Raw genomic sequence first — 12,723 nt, 5'->3', positions numbered from 1 at the left:
ATAAGTTGCAAGATTACAGTTCTAAACCTACAAAAACATTCAAACTAAGGCATCCAGGGAAAGACCCCTTAATTCAAGGAAAGATGATGGGTCTGCAACACCTCTGTCAGCTGGGAAGTCACATGGCTGACATATGCTGGTCCCTTGCTCCTGGGCTCCGTTGCCTTCAGCTTCTGTTCCTGTGAGCATTCCTTACTTTGCTTCTCTGGGGCTGACTTTCATTTCTTGGCTCCCTCTGACTCTTTCTAGGTACTGACTTGCTTAACATCTCATAGCAACATCTGCTGGGCTCCAAGCATCTCCAAACATCTGTATCTCTGTTCTGCAAGTGTCAGCATCTGTGCCAGTTCTGCTCTTAAGTTTGTCTTGGCTCTGGTGTTTCTGAGGTTTCTGTCATTTCTAACTCTCCAAAATGTTTTACTCCTTAAAGGATTCCAGTAAACTGTTCAAGACCCACCTTGAACTGGTGGGAGTCACATCTCCAACTAATCAAAAGTCACACCAACAATTGGGTGTGTCATATCTCTGTGGAGATAATTTAATCAAAAGTTTTCAACCTACAGTAGTAAATCAGGATAAAAAGAAATGGCTGCCCCCACAAGAATGAATCAGGATTAAAACATGGCCTTTCTGGGGCACATAATATTTTCAAACCAGGACACTCACCAATAAGCCTATTGCCTGTAGAGAGACTACTTTTAACAAATAAGTTGCCTTTGCCATCTTAGTACCCATAATATCTATAAGTACCTATCTTTGTAGTAGATGCTCAATAGTATGTAAGAAAGAAGGCAGGCAGGAGATAAACAGGGAAGACTGGATCAAGATGAATAATGTCCTGGAATCCAGGTATGGCAGACAGAATTACAGCCCCCCAAAGATATCTACATCCTAATCCTAGGAACCTGTGAATGTGTTATCTTACATGGAAAAAGGAACTTCATGGGTACGATTTAAGGTTTGGGCCTGGAGAAAAGGAGATTGTCCTAGGTTCTCTGGGAGGGTCCAATCTATGACATGAGCCTCTAAAAACAGAAAAGGGTGGCAGAATACTATATCAGAGAGATGCAACATGAGAAGAACACAACAAACTCTTGTTAGCTTTGAAGATGGAAGAAGATGGCTGTGCTGATTTGAATCTCTTACATACCCCAGAAAAAACATGTTTTAATACTGATCTAATCTTGTGGGGGTAACTGTTTCTTTTAATCCTGATTTAATACTGTAGGGTGAAAACTTTTGATTAGATTATCTTCGGGGAGATGCGGCATGTTCAATTATGGGTGTGGCTTTTTGATTAGATGGAGATTTGACTCCACCCATTCAAGTGGGTCTTGATTAGTTTACTAGAGTCTTTTAAAAAGTGGAAATATTTTGAAGAAACCTCATGTACTGACACTCGGAGATGTTGGGAATGCCAACAGAGAAAGCAGATGCCTAGACATGGGTAGAGCCCAGCAGATGTCACCATGTGCCTTCCCATGAGATGGTAAGCAAGCCAGAACCCAGAGCTGTGTTGGGAGGAGCTGAGAAGTAACAGCTGGCATCAGAAGCTGGAAGCAATGAAGCTAGGAACAAGGACCAGCAGACATCAGCCACATGCCTTCCCAGCTGACAGAGGTATTCCAGACAGCATCAGCCTTTCTTGAGTGAAGGTAACCTGTTGTGGGTGCCCTAATTTGGACATTTTTACAGCCTTAGAACTGTAAACTTGTAACATAATAAATTCCCTTTATAAAGCCATTCCATTTTTGGTATACTACATTCTGACAACATTAGCAAACTAATACAGGGGTCATGACCTAATAAATGTAAGGACCTCTAGAAGCATGGAATCTGGGAACTCAGCCTTACAGCCACAAGGAACTGAATTTGGTCAACAGCCCAATGAGCATAGAATGAATTCTTACCTATAACCTCTAGAAAGGAATGGAGTCTACTAACACCTTAGTTTTAGCCCATTGAGACCTGCACCAGACTTCTGACCTATGGAACTGTCAGATAATAAATTTACATTGAATAATGAGGAGTATTAAATAATATACCAGATGATGGTGAGACAAGGACACACAAAACTCACATCACTCCCTCAGTTTAGGTTCATAGCACTATACAACTGACTATTGTCTTGATGAACGGAAGACATGGTAAATGAAGGAGCTCTAGGGTATAGGGAAATTTCCCAGGGAGGAAAAGCCTGTGGGAAATCTTGAATAGTCAAAACACTGTTGAGAGTCCTGGAAACCTAAGGGACAAGGAGAGAGGGGAACTTTAAGGCAGAAATTAATTTAGACGAATTTCACCTATTTTGCAATTTTTCTCAATAAAAAAATAGAAGTAAAAGTAAAAAGCTCTACAGACTCTAATCATTTGCTAGGTGATCATTCTACCATGCACATTTGTTTTCTGGCAGGAAAGGAAATTGGAGAAAGGAGAAAGACTCAACTGTTAAGATGATATTTCATACACCATGGCTGTCAATAATAGAAAAAGCATAAAACATGAAAGAAGTAGATTCACTTGCAATTCCGCTTTGAAGTATAATGTTTTGTTATCAAATATAGTTCCATATCTTAAAAAATAAATGATGAGGAATGTTCTGATAGAATAAATTGTTTCAAAGTTGAATAAATAACCAGTGAAGTCTAGCTGTAAGAATGTAAATAACAACTTTGCTAAAACTACTTCCACAGGAAACACTGGTATCTCCCACTCTTGACACAACTGTGTATAGGAAAGCGTTAGATGAAAACCCCACCCAGACAAGCGGGCAGAGGCACAAGGGGAGACCACACCCCCGGGGGGAGCTTCCCTCGCAAATTGCATAGCCACCTCTAATTTTAGGGTAAAGGTTACAAGTTCCTTTCCATAAAAGAAATTAGGCACTTTCCTCCAAAGAAAAGAGCAATGACATTTTTAAAACCTCAGCTCACCACCAGCTGGAGATTGCGACAGCACTTCGGCCACCTCTCTCCAGCTGCCTCAACAGCTTGAACTACACTTACATTTCTTTTCACAGTCAAGAAAATCTGAATTCCAAGAGGTATCCTTCTTTGTCTTGTAGGTAAAGGGCAATAAAACGACCCAGGGGAAGGGAATTTTGGGTTCTCTGATAATTTGTGCAAGTACACACACACATGCACATATGCACACATGTGTGTATATAGGTGTGTGTTTTCCTTCTTAAGTATAAACATATCCCATGCAGCCTTGCCGGGCTCCCTTTCTGCCCCTGCATGTCTCCTCTCACCATTGCTGGGACCCTGAGCTGGATGAAGAAAGAGGAAAGCAAAGGAGCTTCCCAGGGCACCAAACCAGAGCTGATATTTAACAGATGGGCATCAGGGTAAAATCTTGAGACATTTCCATACTGGTTTCCCTGAGTCCCACAAGTGTATAAACCCCTGTCCAGGTCTCCCTAGTTCCTCCCTGGAGGCTTCCAGAAGTCTCCCACTCATCCTACTGGACTTCTTCACCAGCTGGAAACAAAAGATTCAGTGCCTGGTGTCCAGGGCCTTACACAAACGCAGCCTCATTCTGGTTGCTCTGTGGTGTATGCGCTATACAGGCCATTAAATATGTCTAATATCACCCCTGGCTGAATCAACGTTAGAGTATCACAGGGTGGGAAAAATTGTATTTGCTGAAACTTTAGTCAAGGGGACCATTGTGTGGAGTTGGGAGGAACAGTATGATGGCTGAGGTGGGAGCGAGGATGAGACCTCTAGCAGCATGGTCAAGGCAGCGCCATCTAAGAAGAGGGGGCCGCATTAAATGTGTGTTGGCAGTGGCTGTGTGGATCACAGTTACATTGCTGGGACAGTAAGGAAAAACTGTTCTCCTTCCGGCACAGGCAGTACCAAGCCTTCCCTATACATATGTTATAAACAAATATTTGAAGAAGATTAGATAGGGCCAAATTATTAGCCTTTCTGAGATATGAAAATGGAATGCTGTCTGAGCCACCAGCTTCTGTCTTACTCCTAGCAAGTTCAAACCCCACCCCAAATCCCTGCAATCCATCTTGTCCTCGGGGACATTTAAGGAGTTGGTTCGTGCCCACAGCAACTACTCAGGTCAATTTACTGCTGCATCCCGTTGCTTCTGTTCTGGCCCTGGGGCCCCGTTCCATTACTTAGCCTTCTGCCACAGTTCCATGACTCTCCCCTCCAGCCATGCTCGATCTATTGCCCTTCTCCCTAACTCTGGCATAGTTCTCACTGAAGTGCCTTCTTCATTGGTCTCTCCCATGTAATGCTCTAACAAATGGATACGTGTCTTTCTAATCTGAATCTGTACACATTGCCTGTTTCATTCTTCATTTTGTCTGTTATCTCTCACTGGATCATGTAGAAACTGACCTTAAACTTCTCTTCTCCCCCCCTCTCTAGGCACCCCAATGTCCATCTGGTCCTTCTGCATCCTAATGCCCCAGCTGGGCTCTCTCCCTCAGAGCCTTTCTAGTTCAGTCCCCTACAATAGTTCTACTGAACTACATGCTATTCCCCTAAATGTGACCTGTTCTTTTTTCTGCCTCTGGGCCTTTGCATGTGCGATTCTCTTTGCTTAGGTTGTGATCTCCACTCTTTGCCTTGCTAACTACTTCTAGTCTTTCAGGACTCAGCATCATATCACTTGCTCAGAGGAAATACCAAAAACCATGTCCAAAGGAGAAAGCCAAGATCAAGCCCCCAAAGTTTGTTCAAAATGGGCCCTACACAGTTCCTCAAAAAGTTAAGTATAGAATTACCTTATGACTTGGCAATCCAACTTCTGGGTATACACCCCAAAGAGCCAAAAGCAGGGACTAAATCATTTTCATGCCAGTGTTCATAGAAGCATCAGTCACAATTGCCAAACATGGAAGCAACTCAAGGATCCATCAACCAATGAATGGATTTTAAAAATGTGGCATGTACATACAACAGAATATTATTCTGTCATAAAAAAGGCATGAAGTTCTAATATATGCAACAACATAGATGAAGCTTTAAAACATCCTGCTGAGTGAACTAAGCCAGACATCAAAGGACAAATATTGTATGATCTCATTGATATGAAATAATTTAAATAAGCAAGCTCATATAATCAGAAACTAGAATATAGGTTACCAGGGGACAGGATTGGGATATGGAATGGGGAGTTAATGCTGACTCAGTACAGAGTTTCTATTTCGGGTGATAGAAAAGTTTTGGTAATGGATGGTGGTGATGGTAGTACAACATCGTAAATACAATTAACAACACTGAATTATATAATTGAATGTGGTTAAAAGGGGAAATTTTAAGTGGTATACATGTTACTAAAATACTGAAAATAAAGACACGTAGGACTTGTAGTAGTTTGAAGCTGTATGTACCTCAGAAATACATATCTTTAAATTTAATCCACTCTTGTGAGTATGAACCCATTGTATTCATGACCGTTTGGTGAGGTTACTTAAGTTAAGGTGTGTGTAGCCCGGCCCAATCAGGATGATTCTTATTATTTTATTACTGGAGTCCTTTTTAAGTAGAATGACTTCAGACATCTGGGAGAGAAGGCCACAGGAAACAAGAAGCTGAAGACAGAAGAGAAGCAAGAGACTAGGAGACGCTGCACTGTGCCTTGTCATATGATACGTTAAGGACCCCAGGGTCACCAGTAGCCAGTCTTTGGAAAGAAAGCATCACCTTGATGATTTCGACTTTCTTTAAGCCTCAAAACCATAAGCTAATAAATTCCCATTATTGATAGGATTTAACAGACTGGTATGACTGCTGAATCATTATATTGATATTTCTGTTGGTCTCCAGCATCTTGGAGCAGCTAGAAGAAAAAACAAAAAATTCTTGGAAGTGTAACCCATACCAAACTTTAAGATCTGTTCTATAACTACTTGCTAAAATGTACTTGGAAATATATTGCTTTTTTGTATATGTTATATTTCACACACACAAAAAAAAAACCTTAAAAAAAATTCCCAAAATGCAATATACAAGAAATGGATTGGCTTTTACAAAGGGGGGTTATTACTTTATTAAGTTCCAGGTTGCAATTCTAAGGACATGGAAATGTTGAAATTAAGGCATCAACACAAGAACACCTTCGCTGACAAACAGCCAATGGCATCTAGGTTCCTCTGTCACACAGAAAGGCACTTGGCAATATCTACTGGCCCTTCTCTCCTGGGTTGGCCTCAAGAATGGCTCTCTTTTCTTTGGGTCCTTCTGGCTTCTGTTGGGGTGTTTTCCTTCTTAACTTCTCTAAACTCTGGGCTGTCGTAAAGGACTCCAGCAACTGCATCAAGACCCACCTTGAATGGGTGGGGTCACATCTCCATGGAAATAACCTAATCAGAAGTTCCCACGCAACAATAGGTCTTCTCCCACAAGATCGAATTAGAAGATCATGACTTTCCTGGGGTGCATAACAGTGCCAAACCAGCACAGAGACTATATAACACAATCAGGGAATCCTAGTATAAATCATGGACTAGAGTTCATAGTAAAATTACAATAATTTGCTTTCATTAATTGTAACAAATTTATCACACCAATGCAAGGTGTTAATAATAGTGGTGGGTGTTTGGTAATTTTGTTTCTATTTGGGGTGAAGGAAGAGTTTTGATGATGCATGGAGGTGATAATAGCTCAACATTGTGAATGCAATTAACAGCACTGAATTATATATTTGAATGTGGTTAAAGGGGGAAATTTTAAGTTGTATATATATGTTACTAAAATACATATAGTATTTATATGTATTTATCATTGTAAACCCAAAACTTCTCTAATTTAAAAAAATCCAAAAAAATTTTAAAAGGGACCTCTATAGCAAGAGTAGGGGTGAAAACCTGGGAGAACAAGAGAAAAGGATAGTAGATTGGAGGGAGCAAAGAGGCTGAACTATTGATTCCACCATGCCTTTTGCTGTTTAGCCACAATGGGAAATAATTTTGCATCTTATAAATTTGATTACAGTGAACATTGAGCCAGTGATGTTGACTGTAAATCTCTTCTCTGCTTAATCACACCTAATAACCTTGAACTAGTAATTTGATGGTCCATGAACAACGATTTACCTTGGAGATTTATGTCAAAGAAAGATATGTGCTTCCTAGAGATTTCTCTAGGCCTTTGGGTGATTGCATTTGTCTGTAGTAATCAGGTTAACTGGAGTTATATGGCACGACAATGTCCTGCCAGTATTTCACCTGCTATTCCTCCTGCCTTGATAGAGCCTAGACAATTCCTAAATTAGATTAATCAAGGTACATAAATAAACAAACACTATAGCTAAATGTTTCATGCCCAGAATAAAAGACGAGCAAGGAAATAAAAATAAGAAAACAAAAAACAGCCAACAAGATGTTCCCATCACTTTTAAACATCCTTGGTCCGTAGGCACACACAAATCATATCGTACGGGCCACAAGAATCCCAAGAAGCCTGACTTTGAAGATTGTTACCTTCAAAACCTGAGGTTGACTGCTGTGCTTTCAGAGATTTGGACTGATATTTTAATTAAAAGAAAAAAGAGAAACAGGTAGAACAACACTCACACACATGCACACAAGAGGGGAAATCGTGCTCTATTCATCTCTGGACCCCCTGATGATTAGCATGGGGCCTGACCCCTGAAGACATCTGATGAGGTTGACTCAATTGTGTCTCCAAGCCACAGAAAAACATTCTTTGTGATCATCGCAAGCTGCATTAGGGGCTGTTAATCAGCCTCTCTTCCACACGAGGCAAACACCTCTCGGGGAACCAAGGCACAAACACAACTCTGGGCCATGCTCCATCTTCTCATTCCAGACAAGCTGCTCCTCTGTGGGTGCACTCTGAGTCTGGGGAATTGTTCTGCTGACCAAGGTGCCCCCTCAGGCTCCTGGGCTATTTGTTCTGTGGTCTTAGGTTGGCTGAGCCAAAGAGGGACATTCCTGGTGGATTCACGGCTCGTGTCTTTCCAGAATGGGAACAATCTGTGCCTTACTGTCACTCTGACTGCGCGGTGAGTTGTAAAGTGCCCCGAACAATGTAACATGGAAGGCCAGACATCTGCCTTGACCTTTCCACTCTCCACTGCTGAGATCCCAACAAGTCATTTGACCTCGTTGAGCTTCAATTTTGTCTTCTGTAAAACCTGATGATCCCTGACCTGATTTCTGTGCAGAATTTTTCTGAGGATCATCAGCATAATAAATATGGAAGTGCTTTGTAAAATGTAAAGCAAGCCTGATAAATATGACTGGTATTACTGGTAGTATTTGTGGCATTATCAATTATTGTTGACTTACCGACCTCAGCCTCATAAAATTAGTGGGGTCAAAAGGGTTGTTTGTGTTAATGTTTGAAGGGGATTTTCACACCTGAAATTTAAATACAGTCCAACTAGTTTAAAGGGATGGGCAGCATATTGACTGCTCTGAACAGTTGGGCAAGTCTCTACTTTAGTTACTTGACATAGAATGGCATTCCAGGTACAATTTAACATCGTATTGAGACAGAGAATAGCACTGAAATATATATTATCGACTAATTTGGTGGCACTTCCAGGGAATCTAATTATAAATTAGGTCTACATCAGGAATAGTGGGGGCTGGATTTACAGAAGAGAAGAAATAGCCTTATATTCATGCAACAGAAATATATTGAGCAACTACTGTGTGCCAAGCACTGCATTGCAGACATATGATCTGGCTGTACCAATCTGGTGCATTCATGTGGGTCTTTGATTCAGAAATGAGCAACACAGGCAAATAGTCTTCATGTAGTTTCTTTTTTTTTTTTTTAATTATGTAGGCAGAGGCATCCAGCTAATATTGGAAATAGTAATCATTGCAAGGTCAAGATCCTGACCTGATTGTGTGACTAAATTGTGGGTGTTATTCTCCTAAAAGCTTATGAGTTTGTTTTCTAAATTCTAATGATTCCATGAAGTGCCACAAACTTTTAATAAATTCCTGCAAGTACAACATGAGAAAGGGCCCATGACCATGGGATCTATATTTGTAGCACCTGCTGCAGCATCAGCAGGTGCATCGGAGAGTACAGGAACCACCTCCTGAAGTTTCCAGCTGAAATTCCAGCTCTGAGGCAATACTCTGCAAGGATGGAGTACCATCTTCAGAGACCTCTAAACAGTGCTGTGTCTGCAAAGGGAAAACTAAATGGGTCTGAGAACCAGGAAGTGGAAGCAGGAATGGTCCCATTTTCCATCTCTCCCAATGATCCACTGGAAGATTTTGTGCTTCTCATTCTTACAACTCTGGGCTCTGCAGGGATGGAAAATTTGCTCCCCAAGGTGAGTGCCTTCTCTATTTTGTGAGTACGTTGCAGGTTTTATTAGAGCAAACCTATTTCATTTTCACCTTATGTGCTAGTTTGTTAAGCTGCCAGAATACAATATACCAGAAATAGAACAGCTTTTTTTTGTATGAAACAGCTTTTAAAAAAGGCATTCAATAAATTGCAAATTTATAGTTCTAAGGCTGTGAAAATGTCTACATTAAGACACCAAGAGGTTACATTCACTCAGGAAAGGCTGATGCCATCTGGAAGGCAGATGGCATCATCTGCAGCTAGGAAGGCACGAGGCGACCTCTGCTAGCTTTCTCTCCTGGCTTCCCATTTCATAAGTTTCCCCGAGGCATTTTCCTTCTGCATCTCCAAAGGTCTCTGTGCGGGCTCTGTCAGCTCTGAAGCAACTGTTCTCCAATGTCTGCATTGGCTTTGAGGTTTCTTCAAAATATTTCCCATTTTAGAGAATTCTGTAAATTAATCAAGACCCAACCTTGAACGGGCAGGGTCATATCACCATCTAATCGAAAGGTCACACCCACAACTGGGCATGTCACATCTCATGAAGATAATCTGATCAAGGGTTTCTGCCCTACAGTACTGAATCAGGATTAAAAGAAATGGTTGCCCCCACAAAATTCGATCAGGATTAAAACATGACTTTTCTGGGATACATAATAGCTTCAAACTGGCACATCTTACTCCTAGGATATGGATTTCTGTGGTCAAATCTGAAGTATTTACAAGGGCTGCTTCACTTCGTGGGTCAACTTATGTCTCACCGGAGCAATGATGGTGAAATCTCTGCTCAGCTTCTCAGCCTCTAGGGTGCTGCTTTCTTCTAGATTTTCTGGAGTCTTGTCCTTCACCTGTGTTTTAGTTTGCTAGGCTTCTATCATAAATAACGCAAACTAGTTCAGACATAAATTTATTGGCTCAGTTTCAAAGGCTCAAGAACATGTTTCTTTCCAGGGCCAAGAGCATTCTGGCTGGTCAGTGATCTTGTCTTCCTTAGTTTTCCCATCACATGGCCGTGTCCTCTCCTTTCTCTTCAAGGTTCCACTGACTACCAGCTTCTGGCTTGTCCTGTGGCTTCCTCTCTCCGTCTTAATTTCTCCTCCTTATAAAGGACTTAATACAGAGTAAGACCCAACCTCATTCATTTGAGCCACAACTTAATTAAAATAATATCCTCAAGAGGTTATATTTAGAATGGGCTCACACCCATAGGAATGCAGAGCTAGGCCAAGAGCATGCCTAAATCGGGGTACATAACTCAATCCACAACATGCATATCTTAAAAGAGTTTGGAAATGCCGCATGGGGAGATTTCACATGCATTTTAACATGCATCTCCTTCAGATCCCTCCTCTCTAAGACTTTTTCCTTCATGTCCCAGACAGTTTGGCTGCTTTGAACTTCAACCTATCTTTTTGGTGCAATGACGCAGCTCTTTTCCACGAGGCCTCCATTCCACCCCATCTACAAATTGGTAAAAAGTCAGAATGAACGTGGACTTCACTCGTTGTGCTTCCCTCTGTCAGAGGCTGCAGACCTTCTTCCAGAAGTTCTTCCAGAACTCGTTGTTCCCCAATACATTTAAATTATGTGATTTTTCCAATTTGCATGGGATGGCTAGTTAGTTCCAATACAGTTGATGTCAGATATCTCCAGGGATTTTTTTTTTTACAATTTTTAAAATTGCTACATTGCTTTCTCTTTCACTTTTGTGATATAATTAGTATCTATCCAATGAATTCAGTGAATTTCCCTATATTAATAAAATAGTTGAGGTTCTTGATGAATTACCTGGCCTATCATTTATAAGGAAGAGGAGTTTTTTACTTTAAAGAATTGATGTTCATTTAAATGTAAATAACAAATAGGGAGGGCCACGGTGGCTCAGCAGGCAGAGTTCTCGCCTGCCATGCTGGAGACCCGGGTTGGCTTCCTGTTGCCTGCCCATGCAAAAAAAAAAAAAGGTTAAAAAAGCACCTAGCACAATTCCTGCACATTTATTCCTCTATGGGCCTTTAGGTGGGGTCTCTACAAATAGCACAAGCCTCATCTTCTAACTTCTGCCTAGCTGCTTAGTAATTTGGTAAAGATCATCTAATTTTTGCCCATACTGTCCTACATAATTTATACATATGTCTGTATTAAGCATCTGAAACAAGGCTTACTAACTACTATGGTACATAGTAGATGCTATACAAACATTAGTTCCTCCATTAAAAACAAAAACAGGGTCAGGCCACGGTGGCTCAGCAGGCACGAATGCTTGCCTGCCATGCCAGAGGACCCGGGTTCGATTCCCAGTGCCTGCCCATGTTGAAAAAAAAACAAAAACAAAAACAGGTGCATGGGTGGGTCAGTGGTAGAATGCCCCCCTTCCATGGGGGACCAGGGTCTGATTCCCGGACCATGGGCCCCAAAAAACAAAAAAAAACAAAAACAAAGAAAGATGGTAGTGATGGCCTTACAGCACTGTGAATGCAGTTAATACCAGTGAATTGTATACTTTACAGGCATTAAAATGGGAAATACTATGTTGTAAATATGTTACCACAATCAAATATTTTTTAAAAAGCAAAGGTAGAAAAACTTGCCTCTGTTAAATACTGCCCATGATGACTCACCCTTTCTTTATTTTTCAAAATTTGACAAAATGACTGTGCAAGCAATAACTGAAAGATTTTTTTAATGTAAAACACTTAATATTTCACTTTGTGCTCCACAGAGTTTTACCTTCCAGTTTAGGTCTTTTTTAGCAAGTTCCTTCTACACATAAGGAAGGCCTCGGGAACATCAAGGTAGTTGATTTTCCTAAAAATACTTTATCTTATTCCCCACGGCTTGTGTTTAGGAAGTGAGCAAGATGTTTTCTTTTCAGGGCCTGAAAACCTGATGACATCTGGTCTCTTTCTGCTGTGTGGATTTTCCCTGTGAATATCCTGGTGCACAGAAATAATGAACACAGATATTTTGTGAGGCGTTTACAGACAATTTCAGACAAAACAGAGGACAGACAGGCCTAATTAGGGGACCCCAGTGATCTGAATACAGATTAGACAACAATGTAAGTGGCTTTTGACGGATACTTCCAGATTCTCATTTAAAAAATTAACAGGGATAGTCTGAAGGTTCATGGAAAATATATTGGAAGAGATTTCTTAAAGCTGGATTAAGTTTGCAATGTTTTCCCAGCCATCACAGATTGACTATATATTGTTTTTTTTTTTTAACCTACCGTTAATGTCAGTCACCACCAGTAATTGTGATGACTAACATATATGCAGCCCTTACTTACTGTGTTGCAAGCTCCATCATGTACCTCTCATTTAAGCCCAGCTATTACCCTGAAAGGTAATATGCCCATTTTGCAAATGAGGAAATTGAAGCAACAGAACTTGAATAACTAATGGAAGGACATGCAGGG

The sequence above is a fragment of the Tamandua tetradactyla genome, chromosome 21 (assembly GCF_023851605.1).
Source record: "Tamandua tetradactyla isolate mTamTet1 chromosome 21, mTamTet1.pri, whole genome shotgun sequence".
NCBI classification, from domain to species: domain Eukaryota; kingdom Metazoa; phylum Chordata; class Mammalia; order Pilosa; family Myrmecophagidae; genus Tamandua; species Tamandua tetradactyla.
The sequence above is the reverse complement of the archived record's forward strand: the minus strand, read 5'-3'. Positions refer to the sequence as shown.